Here is a 24787-nt window from a genome sequence, read left to right on the forward strand (position 1 = left end):
ATACATGACCACAGGAAAAACCATAGCCTTGACTAGACGGACCTTTGTTGGCAAAGTAATGTCTCTGCTTTTCAATATGCTATCTAGGTTGGTCATAACTTTCCTTCCAAGGAGTAAGCATCTTTTAATTTCATGGCTGCAGTCACCATCTGCAGTGATTTTGGAGCCCAAAAAATAAAGTCTGACACTGTTTCCACTGTTTCCCCATCTATTTCCCATGAAGTGGTGGGACTGGATGCCATGATCTTCATTTTCTGATTGTTGAGCTTTAAGCCAATTTTTTCACTCTCCACTTTCACTTTCGTCAAGAGGCTTTTGAGTTCCTCTTCACTTTCTGCCATAAGGGGGGTGTCATCTGCATATCTGAGGCTATTGATATTTCTCCCAGCAATCTTGATTCCAGCTTGTGTTTCTTCCAGTCCAGCGTTTCTCATGATGTACTCTGCATATAAGTTAAATAAACAGGGTGACAATATACAGCCTTGACGAACTCCTTTTCCTATTTGGAACCAGTCTGTTGTTCCATGTCCAGTTCTAACTGTTGCTTCCTGACCTGCATACAGGTTTCTCAAGAGGCAGGTCAGGTGGTCTGGTATTCCCATCTCTTTCAGAATTTTCCACCATTTATTGTGATCCACACAGTCAAAGGCTTTGACATAGTCAATAAAGCAGAAATAGATGTTTTTCTGGAACTCTCTTGCTTTTTCCATGATCCAGCGGATGTTGGCAATTTGATCTCTGGTTCCTCTGCCTTTTCTAAAACCAGCTTGAACATCAGGAAGTTCACGGTTCACATATTGCTGAAGCCTGGCTTGGAGAATTTTGAGCATTACTTTACTAGTGTGTGAGATGAGTGCAATTGTGTGGTAGTTTGAGCATTCTTTGGCATTGCCTTTCTTTGGGATTGGAATGAAAACGGACCTTTTCCAGTCCTGTGGCCACTGCTGAGTTTTCCAAATTTGCTGACATATTGGGTGCAGCACTTTCACAGCATCATCTTTCAGGATTTGGAATAGCTCCACTGGAATTCCATCACCTCCACTAGCTTTGTTCATAGTGATGCTTTCTAAGGCCCACTTGACTTCACATTCCAGGATGTCTGGCTCTAGGTCAGTGATCACACCATCGTGATTATTTGGGTCGTGAGGATCTTTTTTGTACAGTTCTTCTGTGTATTCTTGCCATCTCTTCTTAATATTTTCTGCTTCTGTTAGGTCCATACCATTTCTGTCCTTTATCGAGCCCATCTTTGCATGAAATGTTCCTTTGGTATCTCTGATTTTCTTGAAGAGATCTCTAGTCTTTCCCATTCTGTTGTTTTCCTCTATTTCTTTGCATTGATTTTGCTGAAGAAGGCTTTCTTATCTCTTCTTGCTATTCTTTGGAACTCTGCATTCAGATGTTTGTATCTTTCCTTTTCTCATTTGCTTTTCGCTTCTCTTCTTTTCACAGCTATTTGTAAGGCCTTCCCAGACAGCCATTTTGCTTTTTTGCATTTCTTTTCCATGGGGATGGTCTTGATCCCTGTCTCCTGTACAATGTCATGAACCTCATTCCATAGTTCATCAGGCAGTCTATCTATCAGATCTAGGCCCTTAAATCTATTTCTTACTTCCACTGTATAATCATAAGGGATTAGATTTAGGTCATGCCTGAATGGTCTAGTGGTTTTCCCTACTTTCTTCAATTTAAGTCTGAATTTGGCAATAAGGAGCTCATGGTCTGAGCCACAGTCAGCTCCTGGTCTTGTTTTTGCTGACTGTATAGAGCTTCTCCATCTTTGGCTGCAAAGAATATAATCAATCTGACTTCGGTGTTGACCATCTGGTGATATCCATGTATAGAGTCTTCTCTTTTGTTGTTGGAAGAGCGTGTTTGTTATGACCAGTGCATTTTCTTGGCAAAACTCTATTAGTCTTTGCCCTGCTTCATTGCATATTCCAAGGCCAAATTTGCCTGTTACTCCAGGTGTTTCTTGACTTCCTACTTTTGCATTCCAGTTCCCTATAATGAAAAGGACATCTTTTTTGGGTGTTAGTTCTAAAAGGTCTTGTAGGTCTTCATAGAACCGTTCAACTTCAGCTTCTTCAGCACTACTGGTTGGGGCATAGACTTGGATTACTGTGATATTGAATGGTTTGCCTTGGAAACAAACAGAGATCATTCTGTCGTTTTTGAGATTGCCTCCAAGTACTGCATTTCGGACTCTTTTGTTGACCATGATGGCCACTCCATTTCTTCTGAGGGATTCCTGCCCACAGTAGTAGATATAATGGTCATCTGAGTTAAATTCACCCATTCCAGTCCATTTCAATTTGCTGATTCCTAGAATATCGACATTCAGTCTTGCCATCTCTTGTTTGACCACTTCCAATTTGCCTTGATTCATGGACCTGACATTCCAGGTTCCTATGCAATATTGCTGTTTACAGCATCGGACCTTGCTTCTATCACCAGTTACATCCACAGCTGGGTATTCTTTTTGCTTTGGCTCCATCCTTTCATTCTTTCTGGAGTTATTTCTCCACTAATCTCCAGTAGCATATTGGGCACCTACTGACCTGGGGAGTTTCTCTTTCAGTATCCTTTCATTTTGCCTTTTCATACTGTTCATGGGGTTCTCAAGGCAAGAATACTGAAGTGGTTTGCCATTCCCTTCTCCAGTGGACCACATTCTGTCAGATCTCTCCACCATGACCCGCCCGTCTTGGGTTGCCCCACGGGCATGGCTTAGTTTCATTGAGTTAGACAAGGCTGTGGTCCTAGTGTGATTAGATTGACTAGTTTTCTGTGATTATGGTTTCAGTGTGTTTGCCCTCTGATGCCCTCTTGCAACACCTACCGTCTTGGGTTTCTCTTACCTTGGGCGTGGGGTCTCTCTTCACGGCTGCTCCAGCAAAGCACAGCCATTGCTCCTTACCTTGGACGAGGGGTATCTCCTCACCACCACCGCCCTTCCTGACCTTCAACGTGGGATAGCTCCTCTAGGCCAGCAAGGTGTTAAGGAGAAAAGCCATGGGAGAGAATAATGCTTAATCTTTTCATCTGGCCCAGTTGTCAAAGTCTTTTGTCTTCAGCTATCATTTTTTTCCATCTGTGACATGTAATCCATTTAACCATGGGGATGAGGACCGCAGGTTTAAGCCTGTGCTTGTCTGCAAACCTCCCCTTAAATACTAATGAACAACTCTTTTTTCTTTTTCTTCTATTGCAAACTGAACAGAGGCTCAGTCTTTTGAAGCTACCCTTTACATCTCCTAATTAGCTACTTATTTCTGCGTATGCCCCAAACTTAGCAGCTTAAGATAACATAACATCATACTATGCCCACAGTTTCTTTGGGTCAGTAATTCGAGAGATGCTGAGCTGGATGCCTCTAGCACAGAATTTCTCATAATATCACAATCAAGATATCCATCCAAACTGCAGTCATCTGAAGACTTGACTGGATTCATCTGAAGATTCGACTGAAGACTTATAAATATTCTTTTGTTCACATGGATCAGTCCTATTCATTATGGGAGGGGACTATGAGGGAGTGAACCCAGAAAGTGAGGATCTTTGGATGTCCTTCGGAAGGGTGGCTCCTAGTAAATGGTTCACATCCCTTTCACATGTTAAATACACTAACACCCTTTGGTGTTCCCTCAAGTTCTCATTCTATTGTGGTGTTAGCTGAAAGTCTAAGATCTCATCATCTAAATCACATGTTAGTTTTCTATTGCTGTGTAACAAATTAGATAATATAACAGCTTAAAGCACACCCATTTATTATCTTGCCATTCTGTAGGCAAGAAGCCTGAGCACAGAGTAGCTGGATTCTTAGCTCAGAAACTCACAAAACTGAAATCAAAGTGCTATCCAGGGCTGCAGTCATTATTTTGAGCTTGGGATTTTTCAAGTTCTTTTAGGTTGTTGGCAGAGTTCAGGTCCTTGTGACTGATGGGTGGAGGTTCCTAGAGGCTACTGCCATTCTGGGTCATGTAACTTTCTCCACAGTATGGTAGTTTGCTCCTTCAAGGTCAGCAGAAGAATTTCCCTGCTACTTACTCTAACTTTGAGTCTGACCCTTCAATCGAGACTTAAAGGTTTGGTATGATCCAATCAGGCCTACCAGCAAAGTTGCTACTTTTTGTTAACTCAAAGTGACTGATTAGTAATATTAATTATATCTGAAAAATCTTTGTAAAGTAACACAATCAATGGAGTGGTATTCCATCGTATTCACAGATTTCCATCAACACTCAAAGAGTGGAAATTACACAAGAAGATGGGAATCTTAGAATCTGTCTGCAATTCCGGGTCTAGGTATAGGTGAGAGAAATCTTTATTTTTTGTGTGTGCTCAGTCACTCAGTGTCTGACTCTTTGTGACCCCATGGACTGTAACCCACCGGGTTCCTCTGTCCATGGAATTTTCCAGACTAGAATACTGGAGTGGGTTGCCATTTCTTCCTCCAGGGCATCTTCCTAACCCAGGGTTCTTTACAACTACACCACCTGGGAAGCCCAAATCTTTATTAGTTTTCTGCTTTTCTGTAATGAGTTAACCCCCAAATTTATCAGCATAAACTATAAGCATGATTAACAACAATGTAGTGATAAACATGGTTGACTTCTCTCAGTCTGTATGGGTAAGGAATTTAGAAAGATCCTACTGGGGTGATTCTGGATTGGGGTCTTTCATGAAGTTGCTGTCAAGAAGTCATCCAGGGTTACCAACATCTGAAGGCTTGACTGGAGCTGGAGGATGTGCTTCTGAGGTGACTCACTTGCATGGTTGTCAGGTTGGTATTGGCTCTTGGTGGGGAGTCTCATTTCCTGTGCAGACAGCCTGCTTCACTGGCTGCATGAATGTCTTCATGACATGGTGGCTGACTTCCAGTGGAGTGCATGATCAAAGAGACAAAAGCAAAAGCAGTAATATTTTATGACTAATCTTCAAAGAGTTACTCCCCATCCCTTCTGTCAATTCTATTGGTCCCATAGATCAATCTGATATAATGAAGGAGGGGCCATGAATACCAGGAGGCAAGTATCTTTGGGGCTGTCTTTGAGGCTGGCTACTCCAACCTCAGTTAATGACAGTGAATTAAACAAACACAATTATGTTGAGGAAAGAGATTTCTAAAATCTGTTTCTGTCTGAGAGCAGATTCTCAACTCTCTTTTTGAACTCTCATCTCTCTTCTCATCTCTCATCTCTCTTTTCGAACCTCTGCAGTACCCTTAAAACTTCTGTCCTTGTTTCCAATGACATCCCTTTTAAAACTCTTAAAAATGGTCCAGCTATAAAGTGCCACCACCTCCTTTCATAACTCTTTAGGTAAAGTTCTCAACAAGGCACTCTAGGCAGTAAATGTGCCTACATCTCCTGCTTTTCTTTTTGCTCCTCTCACTCTCCAATTATTTTTATGTTTCAGTCATGCTAAACTTTTCATTTTTTCCCCAGATGGCTCAAATGGTAAAGAATCTGCTTGCAATGCAGGAGACCCAGGTTCAGTCCCTGGGTTGGGAAGGGAATGGTTTACCAACACCAGTGTTCTTGCCTGGAGAATTCCACAGACAGAGGAGCCTAGTGGACTACAGTCCATGGGGTCACAAAGAGTCAGACACGACTGAGAAACTAGCACTCACTTTCAAACAGGCTAGGCTTTGCCATGTCTCTATTTGCCTTTGCTTATCCTATTCTCTCTGCCAGAAATGAATGACAAGTAGTAGTGACTATGTGTTTCCTAAAAGCTAGACAATTACTGTGCTAAATCGCATGTTGAGTAGTCCAGTTCCATTCTTACCACAGTGTTATGTGGCTACTATTATTATTATCCTTATTCTACAAATAAGTACTACTAATCCTATCTGCATAGGGGTTAAAAGCATAGACTCTAGAGAGGGATTTGGAAGTTCTACCTAACTGTCTTTGTTGTGCATGCATGCTAAGTTGCTTCAGTTGTGTCTGACTCTTTTTGACACTGAGGACTGCAGTCCACCAGGCTCCTCTGTCCATTGATTCTCCAGGCAAGAATACTGGAGTGGGTTGCCATGCCCTCCTCCAGGGGATCTTCAAGCCCAAGTCTCTTATGTCTTCTGCACTGGCGGCAAGTTCTTTACCACCAGCCCCACCTGGGAAACCCAGCTTTCTTTGTTATTTCCAGGCAAATAGATTGAAAAATACCAAGTTTTATTGTTCTAATTTACTAATCAACTTTAGGTGTGCCCAACCAAATCAAGTTGAATTTTCTTTTTTAAAAATATGTGTGTGTTGAAAATGGGGATTAGAGCGAGGAAATGGATAATTTGACCATTGATTTTGCTTTCCTGTGACAAAGAAGGTTTGGGTGTGTCACATCGTTTAGTAATCCACACATTAATCTATTTAAATCTTCAGTATGGATACAGGTATATTTTGTCCACTTCTCTCTTTTCCAAACTTTTTTCCAATGTCATGAGCAGCTTGCCTGCATCATGTTGTTGTTCCATCACTAAGTCATATCCGACTCTTGGTGACACCATGGACTGCAGCATGCCAGGCCATCCTGTCCCTCACTATCTCCCAGAGTTTGCCCAATTCAAGTCCATTCCTTTGGCGATGCCATCCAACCATCTTGTCCTCTGTCACTCTCTTCCCCTGTCTTCAATTTTTCCCAGCATCAGGGTTTTTTCCAATGAGTCAGCTGCTCACATCAGGTTCACTGCTTCATATAGCCAAGTAAATGTATTACTTCCACAGAGTTATAACCAGGATCATTAGAACACTACCTAAATATTGTATTTTCAGTATTTTTTGCTTTTAGCAATGAATCATAACATCCAGCCTAATTTAAAGAATTTAAGGTTCAGTTCAATTCAGTTCAGTCCCTCAGTTGTGTCTGACTCTGCAACCCCATGAATCATAGCACGCCAGGCTTCCCTGTCCATCACCAACTCCCGGAGTTCACTCAGACTCACGTCCATTGAGTCAATGATGCCATCCAGCCATCTCATCCTCTGTCGTTCCCTTCTCCTCCTGCCCCCAATCCCTCCCAGCATCAGAGTCTTTTCCAATGAGTCAACTCTTCGCATGAGGTGGCCAAAGTACTGGAGTTTCAGCTTTAGCATCATTCCTTCCAAAGAAATCCCAGAGCTGATCTCCTTCAGAATGGACTGATTGGATCTCCTTGCAGTCCAAGGGACTCTCAAGAGTCTTCTCCAACACCACAGTTCAAAAACATCAATTCTTCGGCACTCAGCTTTCTTCACAGTCCAACTCTCACATCCATACATGACCACAGGAAAAACCATAGCCTTGACTAGACGGACCTTTGTTGGCAAAGTAATGTCTCTGCTTTTCAATATGCTATCTAGGTTGGTCATAACTTTCCTTCCAAGGAGTAAGCATCTTTTAATTTCATGGCTGCAGTCACCATCTGCAGTGATTTTGGAGCCCAGAAAAATAAAGTCTGACACTGTTTCCACTGTTTCCCCATCTATTTCCCATGAAGTGATGGGACCAGATGCCATGATCTTCGTTTTCTGAATGTTGAGTTTTAAGCCAACTTTTTCACTCTCCTCTTTCACCTTCATCAAGAGGCTCTTTAGTTCCTCTTCACTTTCTGCCATAAGGGTGGTGTCATCTGCATATCTGAGGTTGTTGATATTTCTCCTGGCAATCTTGATTCCAGCTTGTGTTTCTTCCAGCCCTGCATTTCTCATGATGTACTCTGCATATAAGTTAAATAAGCAGGGTGACAATATACAGCCTTGATGTACTCCTTTTCCTATTTGGAACCAGTCTGTTGTTCCATGTCCAGTTCTAACTGTTGCTTCCTGACCTGCATACAGATTTCTCAGAGGCAGGTCAGGTGGTCTGGTATTCCCATCTCTTTCAGAATTTTCCACCATTTATTGTGATCCACACAGTCAAAGGCTTTGGCATAGTCAATAAAGCAGAAATAGATGTTTTTCTGGAACTCTCTTGCTTTTTCCATGATCCAGCAGATGTTGGCAATTTGATCTCTGGTTCCTCTGCCTTTTCTAAAACCAGCTTGAACAACTGGAAGTTCACGGTGCATGTATTGCTGAAGCCTGGCTTGGAGAATTTTGAGCATTACTTTACTAGTGTGTGAGATGAGTGCAATTGTGCGGTAGTTTGAGCTTTCTTTGGCATTGCCTTTCTTTGGGATTGGAATGAAAACGGACCTTTTCCAGTTCTGTGGCCACTGCTGAGTTTTCCAAATTTGCTGGCATATTGAGTGCAGCACTTTCACAGCATCATCTTTTAGGATTTGAAATAGCTCAACTGGAATTCCATCACCTCCACTAGCTTTGTTCGTAGTGATGCTTTCTAAGGCCCACTTGACTTCACATTCCAGGATGTCTGGCTCTAGGTCAGTGATTACACCATCATGATCAACCAATTTGAGATTTACCAAAGAATTTTTAAACATTTTTTAAGCATTAGACATTTAAGAAATGCTATGTTAAGAACAAAAAGTAAATTAATTGGCAAAACCACTATGAAACTTCAGTAACTGTACTGCAAACTCTTTTTTCATCTGGTTTAGAGTGCTCACAGAAAACAGATAAATATTTTCATTTCTATTTCCCTTAGTATTGGTAAAATCTCAGTGATTCTAATTCAAGAAATTTGCTACTAAGAAAGTCAGGATGAAGCTCATGTAAGTTAATACTATAAATAAGAGAGATGAGTACAACTTTTGGAAACATTCATGCCTTGGAGAAGCTCATGTATACAAATGAGGAATTTGATGAGCACAGCACATTTCTACATGTGCTCCTTGACTCCGCAAGTTATTTGTATTTTACTGGAAATATTAAACTTCCTGTGTGTTTGTTGCTTAAGTACTTTTTGAACTTTATATTATCAAAGTTATGCCTCAATAGCTTAAAATAATATGAAGTAAAACAATTAAACCCCTGGTCCATACCATCCAGGTATTACCTCTAGAAATTACTCTAGAGGTAATTTCTATTAAATGAAGATCTGTTTCTTGAGAAAACAATCTATACTCTAATGTTTTAATATTCTCAGGTGATAGTTTGCTATTATAGGCTTACATTAATGAGTCTTTTAGGGCTTCCCTTGTAGCTCAGTCAGTAAAGTGTCTGACTACAATGCAGGAGATGTGGGTTCGATCCCTGGGTTGGGAAGATCCTCTGGAGAAGGAAATGGCAACCCACTCTGGTATTCTTGCCTGGAGAATGCCATGGACAGAGGAGCCTGGCAGGCTACAGTCTATGGGGTCGCAAGAGTTGGACATGACTGAGCGACTAAGTGCACCTGTGCAATGAGTCTTTTAATTTTATCTTACTCTTCTCACTTGTCTTCTGTCAAAAGGCATGAATTTAATACATTTTAGATTTTAAATACTCACGTAGCTTCTGTTTTAGAGATAATGTTTGTTTCATCCATTATCTTATTTTTAAAATAGTTTTCATAATAGCCACCCTAATGGATGTGAAGTAGTATCTCATTGTGGTTTTAATTTGCTTTATTCACTCTTAATCCCATCATTAAATGTTATTTATTTTCAACAGTGGGAAATGTTTTTCATTTTTTATGCATAATATTTTAAATTGGGATCCTTGGCTGTATGTAGTTGTAGTTTGGCAATCTGCATTTAACAGCATTAGTAGAGTATTTACCAATGCCATTAAAAATATTTTTATGAACATTATTTTTAGTGGGTGTGAAATCTTACACAGAGAAAGACACATTCAAGTATATGTATGGGTCCATTTTAGTTGAATATTGGCATGCTGAAAAGAGTAGATTTTAATGGAACTAGCAATCTGAATACAAAGCAAATTCTATCCTCAAACAATAGGAATGATTTTGGCTGCAATGAAACAGGTGAGTTTTCATAACACTTTCTGTCATTATATTAACTTCTTTAAACACCAGATTTATTGATATCACAATAAACAAAATTAAGAACAAGCATCACGTAATTTAACCTATCAGATATCTCAAAGCAATCATCTTTCACCGGAGGTTTACTCTTTGTATAATTAGATGTCTCTTATTTTTTAAACAAAGCTTTTAAAATAAGAACTCTCTTTAGGGATTAAGCCAACCAGATTTTATCATTGAAAACATGTTCATAGTTCAGTTAAGCCTGGCTTTCCCCTCTGGATAATCATTCTTTAAAATGCTCACCAGTGGATCTTTAAAACATCCTGTTGAGATCATTATCAAGATCTCAATGATACATTATGAAAAAAAGGGTTTATAATGGGATAATTGAAACTTCCTGCCTCATACAGTAGATATATTTTTATATTTATGGTATTCACACCAATAAGTGGTTCTAAAAAGCTCAAAATATTATTTGATCTTAGTGGTTTGGGGACAGAGCAAGTGGCACTGCCTTGATTTTTGTATAACTTGGCACAAGTCAGTGCTTTCTGGAGGGACTTTCAGCACAGACTTCTGTCAGATTTGCCATATGGAGCTATTGGGCTCAGATTATAGAGGTTTTCCTGGTTGTTAGCCTGATTTAGGAATTACCAGTGCTCTCCAGGATTTTCACCCAATACAGAGAGTGTGCAAGGGGAGAAAGTGATACCTCGGGAAACCAATAAAGTTTGATAACTGGGAGGTTTTGATGGTTCCCATCATTTCTGAGAGGTACCATCTCGTGAAGCTCTTCATTGGCAATAGTGAAGACGGTTCTTGTTAGCCCCTGAGAGCGGATAATAGTCTAACACAACCTTGCTTGAATGATCCCAACTGTCTGCTTCCCCATGCTCCTCACCCCAGCACTCCCCAAACCCTAAGATCGTATCAGCTGCAGGTCAGCCTGAGGAATGAGGTTGAGTCCAGGGCAGACACAGAAATCCACTTCACTCAGTAACGTTTTCATGTATTGTAGATACAACCTGGAGTTTACTTATTTCAGAGGAGTGTGAGTGATGAAGTGTGGGAATTTGTCGGAATGAAGATCTGAAAACCTTTTTCACTGAAGGAAGAGAAAGATGAGGGGGAGGGGAGTTATGGGGAAGAGGGAGAGGAAACCCCATTTTGAGAGTTCTCAATGTTCTGAACACTAGCAAACACCTCCTTCTCCTAGCACTGAGTTCTGTAAATGAAAGGCAGCCTTGTTCCTAACTGTCTTTTCTTGAGGAGCATCATGTGGATGGGTTTCCTTCCTGTTTCATGTCACCATCACTGTCAATGACTTTTTGAAATTATGATGAATCATCCTAATAGATTAAGGCAGAAGTTGAAAATAGGTCCCCTGAACACAATTATGGATTTTATTTTAAAAATCCAGTGTTTTCTTTAAATCAGAGGAATTTACATAAAAATCAAATTTTCTGTTTCTCTTGAAAATACAGCCAATCTAGCAACACTCAGCTCACATTCCCACCTCCCAAGAGTGGCACATGGATAGTGGCTCTTTGTTGGGAATCTCTCTCTGGAGCCCCAGTGGAGTCCCCACCTGCTTGCTCTATGTATCTGCATCCCTGATTAATGTCTAAAGGCATGTGAGTTTTCTATTCCTCCTTTTGATTAGGAGATTTATTAGAAAAGGGACATCCCCCAGGGCTTCCCTGGTGGCTCAGACAGTAAAGGATCTGCCTGCAAGATGGGAGACCTGGGTTTGATCCCTGGGTCAGGAAGATCCCCTGGAGAAGGGAATGGCTACCCACTCCAGTGTTCTTGCCTGGAGAATTTCATGGTCAGAGGAGCCTGGTGGGCTGCAGACCACGAGGTTGCAAAAGAGCTGGACGCAGCTGAGCGACTAACACACACAGACCCATGCCATACGCTTTGAAGTATCTTTCGCATGCGGAGCAGAGGACACCAAGCAAACATATTCTGTCATAGCGGCAAGTCGTCTGAGAAACAGTTACCACAAATATCTAGTGATTTACTCAGCATTTCTGAAAGGTGGGAGTTAAACCACCTGTAATCAGCTCTGGGGTTTGTTTACAACACATATGCGGGGTCCCCCCTGAAACCTAAGGGAGTCAGAATTTGGAGAGGGAAGAACCTGGCATCTGAACATTAAAGAAGCACTGCAGGTGATTCTTATGAAACATAAAGCTTGAGAATTATTGAAGTCTTCCAGGATTTGACAGCTCTTCTTCTTGGCAAACACAGTTAGAAGGAACTGATAGACCTTAGGAAATAATCTTAACTCACCAGTCCAGCAATGCTGAAGATGCAGAATTTTGTCCTTATCAAAAGCCAATTGATGCTGACCTTTTTCAGTGAGTGTCCAACACTAGATCAGGTACAACAGTGAATAAGGCAGATAAATATGCAGTTTTGTATATAACAGAAAGAGGGTTTTTTTCCATTATCATAAAAAAAATAGGAAATTACTGGGCCATTATGTTCATTTTTGCTGCATTATTGTTTTCACCCCTATCTTTAATGTAGAATTAAAGTATCTACACGCATCTACTTGCTTTCATTTCTAATATCTGGAAAGGTTTCAGCTTGACAAAATTAGCATGTAGACCATGCTCCCTCCTGTAATCTCACTGATGAGTCACTCCACAACCCCAGCACAGAACTGCTTCTGGGATCCTGTCTGCTAACTAGGCTTTGAAACCCAGCAGGAAAAAAAAATTAAAAACTTGTGTGTTTTCTTCACAGGTAATAAATAAATGAGAAATTACCATAAATATACAGTTTTATTCACTCTAACTAATTTTGACATAAAACCTGACAAAGCTGTGCACAAATTGGATCTAGATTCAGGTTCTGTATCTACACAGCTAATGCACACATGAATTATTCAGTGAAATTTGCTTCAATGGGTTTTTCTGAGTCATCTCAGTGTGTGGCCAGTTTCAGATAATACATTAGAACATTATGCATTATGGTCAATTCACTATATATTTGTTCAAAATACAGCCTGTGTTGGTAAATCTGTTAAATTCAAGTTTGTGGTTCACATATGTCATCTTTCCGCAGATGTCCCCGTGTATTTTGAACATTAAACACTAATATTTTTGTCTCTCTGAGCCTCAGCATTCACAGTTATTCATCGCATTGGGGACATGCAGGTGGGAAAATAGACAATTGCTATCCATCTGCGATTGCTGTGGATGGGGGAAGTACAAAGGAGCCAGACAAAAAATAAATAGAAGGGCCAGGGGAGGCTCCCTGAAGGAAGGACCTCAGAGCTCAGATCTGAAAGGTTAGCAGAAGTTGCCAAAGGAAGAGAGAAAGGGAAGATATTCATTCACTATTGTTGAGTATCACTCCACTACAGATTCAGTGACTTAAAATAATTATGATCCCATAGTTTTCCTGGGTCAGGAGTCTGGTTCAGTTTTACTTGGGTTCTACATGCAGGGGCTCATGAGACTGCAGTCAGGAGGTGACCAGGCACATTTATTTCTGGGGCTAGGGTCTTCTTTTCAAGCTCCTTCAGGTTGTTGGCAGAATTCAGTCTCTTGCAGTTTTAGGACTGAGGTTCCTGCTTTCTTGCAGGCTGTCAGCTCAGGCTGCTCTCAGGTGTTGAAGGCTATCTGTGGTTCCTCACCCTCTCACAGCCCTCCCCCAACATGGCAGCTCACTTCTTCTAGTAGGAGAATGTCCCTCTTGAGAAAGGACCCAATTCCTCTTTTTAAGAACTTTCTCCTGATTAAGTCAAGCCCACTTAAGTTAATTAACAGACTTGGAATGCTTAATTCCATTTGTAAAATCCTTTCACTTTCTCCAAATACTGTAACCTGACCACAGAAATAACATCTCATGCTCATAGGTCTAGCCCACATTTAAGAGAAGGGGATTATAGAGGGTATGGATACAAAGAGATGGGAATCTTCTGGGCCATCTGAAAATTGTGCCTATCACAGGGAAGGATATTCCAAGCAGAAAGAATCACGTATATGAAAGAAACATAGGTGGAAGTATGGCATTTACAAGTGTCTGAGGGTAAGCCTGGAGTGCTGACCAGAGGATACGCAGCAGGTCAAGCTAAGAAATGTGGGCTTTATCCTCAGTGAATAGAGAAAGCAGTGCTGGGTTTAACTGCCCATGCCTGCATACACTGTTATGTAACCAGTTTTCAAAGAATATTTGAAATATTGAAGTATGGAAAACTTCCTACAATAAAAATTGAAGAATCAGGATATGTCTTTATATTACATAGTATTCATTTTGGAAATATCTATGACATTTTTAAAGACTAGAAGTAAATACATCCATCTGTTAGCCATGGATCTGGGTGGCAAACTATGAATGTTAGCTATCACTGAGTGGGGAATTACAGATAGAGACTCCTTATTCTTTTTCTCATTTCTAAAATTCTCCACAATAAATGCGTATTTATGTTATAATAATAATAAATTAAAAGCCTACTTGTGGTACTTGCAAATACAAGTGCATCTGAACACAGTTCTCTTTGAAATCAGTTGAAAATTTGGTACTCCAGATATTTTGACAGGTGGGAAACCTAGGTCAGAAATTAGCTACATGTGAGCTATATGCCAACAAAGGTCCATCTAGTCAAGGCTATGGTTTTTCCTGTGGTCATGTATGGATGTGAGTGTTGGACTGTGAAGAAAGCTGAGTGCCGAAGAATTGATGCTTTTAAACTGTGGTGTTGGAGAAGACTCTTGAGAGTCCTTGGACTGCAAGGAGATCCAACCAGTCCATTCTAAAGGAGATCAATCCTGGGTGTTCTTTGGAAGGAATGATGCTAAAGCTGAAACTCCAGTACTTTGGCCACCTCATGCGAAGAGTTGACTCATTGGAAAAGACCCTGATGCTGGGAGGGATTGGGGGCAGGAGGAGAAGGGGACGACAGAGGATGAGATGGATGGATGGCATCACCGACTCGATGGACATGAGTTTGGGTGGACTCCAGAAGTTGGTGATGGACAGGGAGGCCTGGGGTGCTGCAATTCATGGGGTTGCAAAGAGTTGGACACAACTGGGCGACTGAACTGAACTGAGCTATACTGAGCTATATGAAGGTGAGGACCAGTCAGTGGAAATGAAGTCCAGACTCAGCAAGGGTGGCAAGTATACTAGACTTCCCCAGGTTTTATCTCATAACTAAACATGTGCAGCATATGCAGTCTTTAAATTCTGGTGATATTGAAGCCAGCCACTTCCCTCTACCTCAGTTTCCTTACATATAAAAGTGCAGGCAGGTGAGATTCTATTCTTATCCCAAGATTCCATTGCAGGTAATACACAAGTGGCCTGAACTTCACCCATCATCAAGCCGCCTTCCTCCTGGAGGAGTCATTTAAGCAGTTCGGCTTACCAAACACCCACTGGACATGAAGCTCAGAGCCAGGGTGAGATGCTGGAGGTGCTGAGTGCTATTTTATAAATGGCATTATCTCTGCCACGTGGCCAAGTCCGTTCCAACTTTCAGCAGTGTTCATCCAGGAAGAGAGGGAAGAGTCCTTTGAGAGCCAAATGGGAATTTGGGAATAAGAAACAATGACAATGAAATCCTTCCGACACATCTTCAAGTTTCAAGAGAGCAGTTAACAGAAAAGAGAAAAAAATGTATTTTTAGAAGTTGTTTGGGAGGTGAAAGGATTTTTCTTGGAGGGAGGAGGGCAGAAGAGATTGGGAGAAGAAATTGTTTTCCTTGGCACTGCAATACCTCAGAGATCTTTGAGTCAAAACACAATGAAATGGGGCTTTGCATCTCTCTTGCTTCAGGAAAATGAAAAGCAAGCTCACTAAAAACATGAATTGGTCAACTGAATAGACCACATTTCTGATAAATGGCATGATGACTAAAATAAAAACTCTTAAAATACATATTTTAAAATTAGATTTCTGACCTTCGATACGGCTTATCATGCTATTTATACTGAGGCAGAAGGAGCTGATTTTTCAGTAGTTGCCTCATCAAAGACATGACTCACATTTCCTTAAGCATTTACACCATATGTTTCCTGAGGTAGAAAAAAAAAAACTAAGGTTTTTCTTTTTCCTAAGCAATTAGTGAGATATGAACCAAAAGTTAGAAAAAATCATTTAAAAAGAATACTTTGCAGGGCATGCAGTTTTCGAATGTTGATTTCTAGAAACTGAAATTATATTAACTCTTTGGCCAGTGTAGCCATTTGATTGATTTATGAATATGAATTAGAAGTAATCATTGTGATGCTAGTTTTACCATTAAGAAAAAAGGCAAAATTTAGTTTAGTAATGAAACACAGGTACTATTGAAACTCACTTAATATGCAGAAATGTGAATTGGAGGTAAGAAGCCTTTGTTAAACTGAAAAGAATCATTTTAACATTTAAAAAGAAAAATATCACTTTAATTGACATTTAGTGACATTTTTGCATGTGTACAAGCTGTGACTGTGAGATAATGGTTCATATTACCATGTGGCCAGTGGAAATTAAAGCAATTTTTTTGGTGGTTTTTTTTTTTTTTTGGTTGTGCCGGGTCTTCATTGCTGCACACAGGCTTTTCTCCAGTTGTGGTGAGCAGGCCTGCTCTTTTGATCTGGTGTATGGGCTTCTCATTGAGGTGGCTTCTCTTGTTGCAGAGCATGGGTTCTAAGGCACATGGGCTTCCGTAGGGATCTTCCTGGACCAGGGACTGAACCTATGTCCCCTGCATTGGCAGGCAGATTCTGATCCACTGTGCTACCAGGGAGGTACCCAGATGAATTTATTTTTATGATTATGAACAACAAGCATCATTTTAATACAAATATCTTTATATAGCACAAAATTATTGTTGTAAAACTCCTAGGAAATTCATATTTTATTTAAGAGATGGGGAAGTACATATACAGAAAATCATTAATATATAAAAATCAGGGTCCCAACTAAGGAATTGCTAGTTTCCTGCTTGGTGCCTGAATCGCTTGACATTTTATTCCATTACTGGTTTTTTTTTTTAGGGTAATAAATTTAGGAATAGAAAACAGGTTCAACACATGTACAAAGTTTATATCTTAAGGACATGTCCTCATCCTGTCCTAGGCTATTCCCACCTCTCATGTTACCTGGCTTGGAGAGCTACGACCATCCTTCCAGTCACCCAGATCAGAAACCTGCCCATCACACTTAACTCCTCCTTATACTCTCTACCTAACCACCCCAGCCAAGTCCTTTGACTTATACCCTTTCAATATTTCACAGGTATATTCTCTCTATCTCAACTTTATTTATTTTTTGAGCAATTTTAGATTTGTAGCAAAATTGAGTGGGAGATATTGAGATTTCCCATACCCCCTCTCCTCCACTGCCCCCCGCCCCGCCCCAAGCATAGCCTCCACTATTATCAGCATCCCCTACCACAGTGGCACATTTGCTGAAATTGATGAACCTAGATTAACACATCGTCACCCAGAGTTTATAGTTTACGTTTAGTTCAGTTCAGTTCAGTTCAGTCGTGTCGGACTCTTTGCAACCCCATGAATCGCAGCACGCCAGGCCTCCCTGTCCATCACCAACTCCCGGAGTTCACTCAGACTCACGTCCATCGAGTCAGTGATGCCATCCAGCCATCTCATCCTCTGTCGTCCCCGTCTCCCCCTGCCCCTTTAGGGTTCACTAACTACACCCTATGGGTTTGAACAAATGTGTAATGACATGGTCCACCATTGTAGGGTCATAAAGAATAATTGCACTGCCCTAAAAATTCTCTGAGCTCCATCTTTTAATTCCTCTCTCCCATCAACGCACTGATCTTATTTACTGTCTCCATAGTTTTACCTTTTATAAAATGTCATATATTTGGAATAATACAGTATGTAGTCTTTTCAGATTGGTTTCTTTCACTTAGTAATGTGCATGTAAGGCTCCTTCATGTCCTTTCATGATTTGATAGCTCAATTCTTTTCAGCACTGGATAATAATCCATTGGTTAGACGTGTCACAGTTTACATATCCATTCACTTCCTGAAAGATATTTTGGTTACTTCCAAGTTTGGGCAATTATGAATAAAGCTACTGTAAACATCTATGTGTGTGTGGACCTAAGTCTTCAAGTCCTTGGGTAATCAAAGATACTCTCTTAAATTCTGACCCCATCATTTCTGCCTCCTATTTCATCTCCCTAACTCCCAATCTTGAACTGCTCTTACACCTCTCCCCACCAGCTTATGCCCCACCATTCCACCAGGATAATTTTTCTTAAATGGAAATCTGCTTGGTCACATCCTACTTTTGAAAATTCAGTAGCTTTCTAGGACCTGTTCCTGGATCCCTTCTCCACACATCACCTTGGCAAATAAGATCCTTTTCTTATTTGGCTCCTGCTCATCCCTCCAGATTCACCTTTTGGTGCCTCCCACCCATCTTTCTGCAGCCATCTTTTCACCACGCCCACACTGGGTTTCAGTCTTGGCAAACTACCTGCAGCATTTGAGTGGGCCTCCCCCTCTGCACTGCAGTCTCCTTCTGCCCAGAGACCCTTTCCCTCCCACCCCTGCCCCGTCTGGTCAACCTCTGCTCTCCATTTAGGTCTCAGCTGTCAGCAGACATCTTCTCCTTGAGGATGCACTCTTTGTCCCTTTAGCATCTTGGAACTAGGACTTCTCCATGGTCCTGACATCCTGTGCATCCCCCATCATAGATTTTATCTCATTGAATCATAATCATGTATCCATTAGTATAGTCTTTGTTTTCTAGCAGAGTAGATTTTTGTATAACCCCAACATACTCACCAGGTCCTAGCACTGTGTCTGGAACACAACAGGCATTTCACAATAGTTGATAAATGAGTGAGTCTGTACGATGAAAAAGCCACCTGCCTGAACATAAGGAAATATAAAATTAATATACTATACATAATATACAAATATATAATTATATAAAATTAAACATTAAAATAAAGTTAATCTTAACTCTAACATCTTCTATAGTACCTCCATGTCAATTAAACCTGCTTTCACCTGCAAGAAAACCCAACCAAAGTCATTTATACAAATGAAGAAGTCTCAAAGGACTTGAAAACAAAAGGTCTGCTGGCCTTGGGCCAGTACAATGGGAGAGCCAGAATCTCTGTACTTCTCTTGGTTTTCTCTAATAATCACAAAACGTCTGCAGCTCTAGACATCACATTTACTTTCAATTCAAGAAAGGGAAAGGCAGCAACAACCCGTTCTGTCTGCTTTATCAGGAAAGCAAATTTATTCTGGAACTAGCCACTATGCTTTCATTTATTTTTCATTGGCTAGAACTATGTCAATATGTCAGCTCAATTATAAGAGAAGCTAAAAAAATTAGTGTTTAGCCTTTCTAGCCTCAGTATTAGAAATGAGTAAGAGAAAATAGTCTGGAAATAGATGTGGGATTAGGCAGACAACTGTATCCCCTATACCCTGGGACAAACCATGGTACTTCTTTTACCCTTTGATTCCTCTTTTCTGAGTGAAGAATTAAAACAAATGATCTTTCTTCTAGAATCAACTTCCTCTCATTCTACAATTCCTGTATAGTGTCTTGTCCATGGTAGAATTGCCTTCTACATCCAAAAGTTCAGTTCAGTTCAGTTCAGTCTCTCAGTCGTGTCCAGCTCTTTGCAACCCCATGAATCGCAGCACGCCAGGCCTCCCTGTCCATCACCAACTCCTGGAGTTTACCCAAACTCATGTCCATTGAGTTGGTAATGCCATCCATCCATCTTATCCTCTGTCGTCCCCTTCTCCTCCTGCCCCCAATCCCTCCCAGCATCAGGGTCTTTTCCAATGAGTCAACCCTTCGCATGAGGTGGCCAAAGTATTGGAGTTTCAGCTTCAGCATCAGTGCTTCCAATGAAAACCCAGGACTGATCTCCTTTAGGATGGACTGGTTGGATCTCCTTGCAATCCAAGGGACTCTCAAGAGTCTTCTCCAACACCACAGTTCAAAAGCATCAATTCTTTGGCGCTCAGCTTTCTTCACAGTCCAACTCTCACATCCATACATGACCACTGGAAAAACCAAAGCCTTGACTAGACGGACCTTTGTTGGCAAAGTAATGTCTCTGCTTTTGAATATGCTATCTAGGTTGGTCATAACTTTCCTCCCAAGGAGTGTCTTAATTTCATGGTTCCAATCACCATCTGCAGTAAGTCCAAGTCTTTCCCTGATGCTTAACGTTTAGAGAAAGCCTGATCTAGGGAAGAAGCCCCTGTTTTTCTAAGAGCCTTCCTATTAAAAATTTTCCCTGACAAAGGCTGAAAGATACACATCAGATTTCCTGCCTGTGACCTCACCAGTCCCTTTGCCACGTGGAGTCCCTCAGACTGTTTATGACCGTTACCATGGCTTCTCTGAATCTGCTCTCTCCCAGGCTAAAATTCCACTTGCTCCAATAGTTTACAGATAATCCCCTTCTGTACTCTCACCACCCCGGTCAGCTGACACCAGACATACTGTCTTCATTTACTTATGATTCACTGAACAAATACTTAATGAGTTTCAGCCATGTGCCAGCACTGTTCTGAATATTGGTGATAGAGCAGACCACAATGCAAAGCTTTTTCATGGAGCTTACCGAGGAGGAGTGGAGGGAGGTGGAAGATCACACATACACACACACACACACACACACACACACACACAGCTTGTTCCTTCCTCATTCATCCCTGTGTCATTGTTACCTTGGCACCGATCACTATCTGAATGGTAATGTGTGTGTGCATGTGCTTTATATTTGGTCATTAGGGAAGGCATCTCCAGGACCTGATTGAGGAAAAATAATCTGCAAGGAAAAGCAAGAGCTTTTGAACAGGGGAAACTATAAGAGAATAGTCTCGGGTAGAATAAGCTAGGCCTGATGTAGAAAAAAAAAAATATGCAGAGGAGGAGAGTTTGCAGGGGAGGGTGCTGAGCCTGATAGAAAGTATATAGGGATCCCATCATACAAGATGCTGAAGGCCAGGGCATGAATTTAGGCCATATTTGGTTGTATTTCAGTATCATCTTAAAATGTGTCTGGACAGAACTGAATACACAGCAGTGCATACAGTCTGGTGGGAGCAGTCAAATGTACGACCTCTCCCTACAGCAGGCATTGCATTTCTACTAATATGGGCCAGGATTCCGTGACTTTTCTGGAAGCCCTCTGGCCCCCACTGTGACTTCCTGTGCTCGCTTTGACGTGCATGGCTCACATGTCTGAATATCACTTGTCCAAGAGAAGGAGTAGGTGGATGTGATGTGAGGAGTTATTAAAATGATTCATATCTCACTTCCACCATATGAAAAATAATATAGAGTCAAAAGCCACCCAGCTTGGGGAAGCCTAAATTACATATTTGAAATTCAGTCTGTCATTGAAATGAGGTAATCTAGTCCCAAAAATTCATTTCTTGAGAGTGTTCTCCCCAAAGCAAAATTGAATGATAAGAACAGAATGAAGTCTAAGCCCATCCCCGCAAAAACAGAAAAGATTGAAAAAAAAAAAAATGATAACTCCAGCCAGGCAGGAATTAGAGGAGGAATAGAGTTGTTGGTACTTAAGTTGGCGTGAGCCGATTAAATGTTGGGTTTCCACCTTCTGGGGACCCTGTTTACCTTTGCCCCAGCAGCCTTGGGTTTCTCTCTGGACTGTGGACCTCAGGCCTCAGAGCTCACCGCTCTGGTGATGACATGCTCCACCCTCCCACAGAGCTGTGAGCAGAGACGCTCTCCAAGGCAGCCTATGAGCCCCTTCCCTCCTCTGGCCCTACGTCTGCCCCGCACGCTGCATCTGCCATTCACTAACTCAGACAGCAGGGATGCTAAGGACTCTCCTCTCCCATATGGCACCGAGTTTCATTTCATCCTTTTCCTCTTCCCTATCAGTAGGTATTCTGGAAGCCAGTTTTATGATGACACTCACAGCTAGCATTAAACCCAGATAAAAATAAAACAGGATGTCAATAAAGAACTAATGACGTGTGTCTGTGTAAATGTACAATAATAATAATAATAAAAGAAGAGATATCTGTTTGCAAAGGTACCATTTTAAAGTCATGGGGCTTTCAGTGATGCTGCTTTATAAATGGACCGACATATGTGAATGTTTGCCTTCATCTCTCAGCCATGAAAATCTCCCCGTGGACAGTGGGCTCTGAGGTGAAAGGTGCTCTGTGGGAACTAAATAGTTCACCAGCACACCTTCGCTAAGTGCTAATCTAACTATTTTCAGGACAGAAATATTGCGAGGCGGCTGAAAGCAATTTAGGGAGCATGGAAAGAAATTGTTAAACAGGCTGGTAATCTGGCCTTTCCTAAAGTCTGGGTTCAAAATCCAAAGGCAAACAGCAAAATCTTATGGTATAGCACAGGGAACTATATTCAGTATCCTGTGATAAACCATTATGGAAAAGAATATAAGTAGATACATAGATAGATAACTGAATCACGTTGCCGTACAGTACAAATTCACACAATATTGTAAATCAACTACAATAAATTTTTAAAATATTTTAATTGAAAATAAGCACAACTAGAAAGAGAAATCAATACCAGCCTTGTCCGAGGGAAGTAGATGCCTAGCATGAAGGTAGGAAAATGCCTGGAAGGAGTTAGGTGAGAATGGCATTTCCAGTAATGACCTTGGTTCAGAGTGTGTACAGAGCGGTGGAAAGACCCCTGTGCTGGAGGGCGGGAACCCCTCATGGCTCCACTCCTGACCAGCTGAATGATATTTCCTGCCCTCTTTGAGTCTTCTCTCTTCTGTGTTAAGTAAGGGGCTAGACCTGCTCAGGTGTAATTCACACTGTATGTGTCATAATTTATGGACTCAGCAGTGAGGAGTGGTGTGCTTTGGAGAGGGGAGTCGTAAAGGGCAGGGTGAGCAGATGGGGCTCTGGACTCTCTGCCACTCTCCCCACCCACCCGCCCCCACTTTTCAACAAGAACAACTCACTTTTATCTCATTATACACTGAACCCTTTGTAAGATCCTAGTTTTAAAAATACAACTTTCAATACTTAAAAAAAATGAAAGCGTGTAGACATCTAGATATTGAGTAAGATTCCTTCCAACCAAAATATGATGATTCTAACACTCTAATTAAAGTATGTAAATGATATACAACTATCTATGGATGTTAACAATTTGTCAGTATTACTGAGCAGCGATAGTAACACTGAAGTGAGAGAATGAATCCCCGCAAGCAGAACATCTCAATGAGCAATGCATACTGATAAGCCATGGATAATATATAGTACAAGTAGTGAGCACATTTTATTATTTTTATTCTTCAGAAGATTGGGGAATATTCATTTGCAAGGAGCTATGGGGCTTGCCTGGTGGTGGTAGTGGTAAAGTACCCACCTGGCAATGCAGAAAATGTAAGAGACGTAGGTTCGATCCTGGGTTGGGAAGATTCCCTGAAGGCGTAAATGGCAATTCACTCCAGTATTCTTGCCTGGGGAATCCCATGGAAGAGGAGCCTGGTGGGCTACAGTCCATAGCATCACAAAGAGTCAGACACAATTGAAAGGAGTTAACACAAGGAGCTATGGGGTTCTATCTGTTCTTGGCACAACTACATAGAGCTTTTAGGATCTTCTGGTATGTTGTTTAATGCAAAAAATATATGGTTTCAAAGATGGTTCAGTTTTTTTCAGATGGTCTAGAAAAATCTCATAATTGATGTTAAACACTCAATTATTCAGATTGGATGGCATCACTAACTCAATGGATGGGTTTGAGTAGACTCCGGCAGTTGGTGATGGACAAGGAGGCCTGGTATGCTGTGGTTCATGGGGTCGCAAAGAGTCAGACACAACTGAGCAACTGAACTGAGTTGATTGATTTAGGTATTGGTTTAAAGCACATAGTATATACTAGATAGAAACATGATCCTACCAACTGTAGAAGGAGACTCATTCATCATTTAGCAAATGTTTTCTGATGCCCTAGCATGAAACAGGCATCTTCTCAGCACTTTGAATTCATCATGAAACAAACAACAAAAAAAAATAGCATTGAGTTTCACATCTCAGCCCAAGTGGAGCACACATTTCAGACTCTAGATTGATGGCTTAGACATGTGGGATATATCTCTTTCATGCAAGGAGCTTAGAGTCCAGTTGGAAAAGTAAAATTTCAAGACATGCAACATTAACAGACTGAAAGGTGGCATGGACCCCAAGTGCTACAGTAGTTTCAGAGATGGCTGAGAGTTGGATGTGGGTAGACCTTGAAGTAGAAAGTAGAATTAGACAGACACCGCCAGGCTTAGTGCCTGGTATATAGTAGTTGCTCAAGTATTGTTGAGTAAATGAAAAACCACGACTGACTGGCTAGACAATTCCCGCACTGAGATAGAAAGCAAGTAATTCAGCTTTTTTTTTTTTAAATTGGAGTATAGTTTCTTTACAATGTTGTGTTAGTTTCTGCTGTACCGTGAAATGACTCAGCTACGTGTATACATAAATCCCCTCCTTCTTGGACCTCCCTCCCATCCCACCCATCTAGGTCATCACAGAGTACCAAGCAGCCTAGGTGAGGGAAGCCTTGAATTCCAGGTAAAGATTTTGGAGTCAGGTATGGGGATGAGAGTTGAACATAACACACGGAAGCAAAAATTTGAGTCTTTCCCCAGAAGGCCTGTTGCAGGCATGATTCCTAGAAGCAGGGAGACCTGTCAGGAGCTTTTCTTCCAGGGCACCTGTGAGGACATGATGGCCTTGGCTTGGTGGAGTCAGATGGCCGAACAAGGGACAGACATGAGAATCAATCGTCTGTGGACATAGGGTATACAAAGAGGGGGAGGGAATGGAGAAACAAGGTGGGAGGCTCAAGTTTTAGGTGTGAAGAAGCTACTTTCTGTTTGAAAGGCAATGGTGCTCACAGGTTCTGGGTCTTGACTATGTGGTATTAGTCTTGGGGCTACCATTAGTGGCGTA

Source organism: Bubalus kerabau, chromosome 18 (assembly GCF_029407905.1).
Source record: "Bubalus kerabau isolate K-KA32 ecotype Philippines breed swamp buffalo chromosome 18, PCC_UOA_SB_1v2, whole genome shotgun sequence".
Taxonomy (NCBI): domain Eukaryota; kingdom Metazoa; phylum Chordata; class Mammalia; order Artiodactyla; family Bovidae; genus Bubalus; species Bubalus kerabau.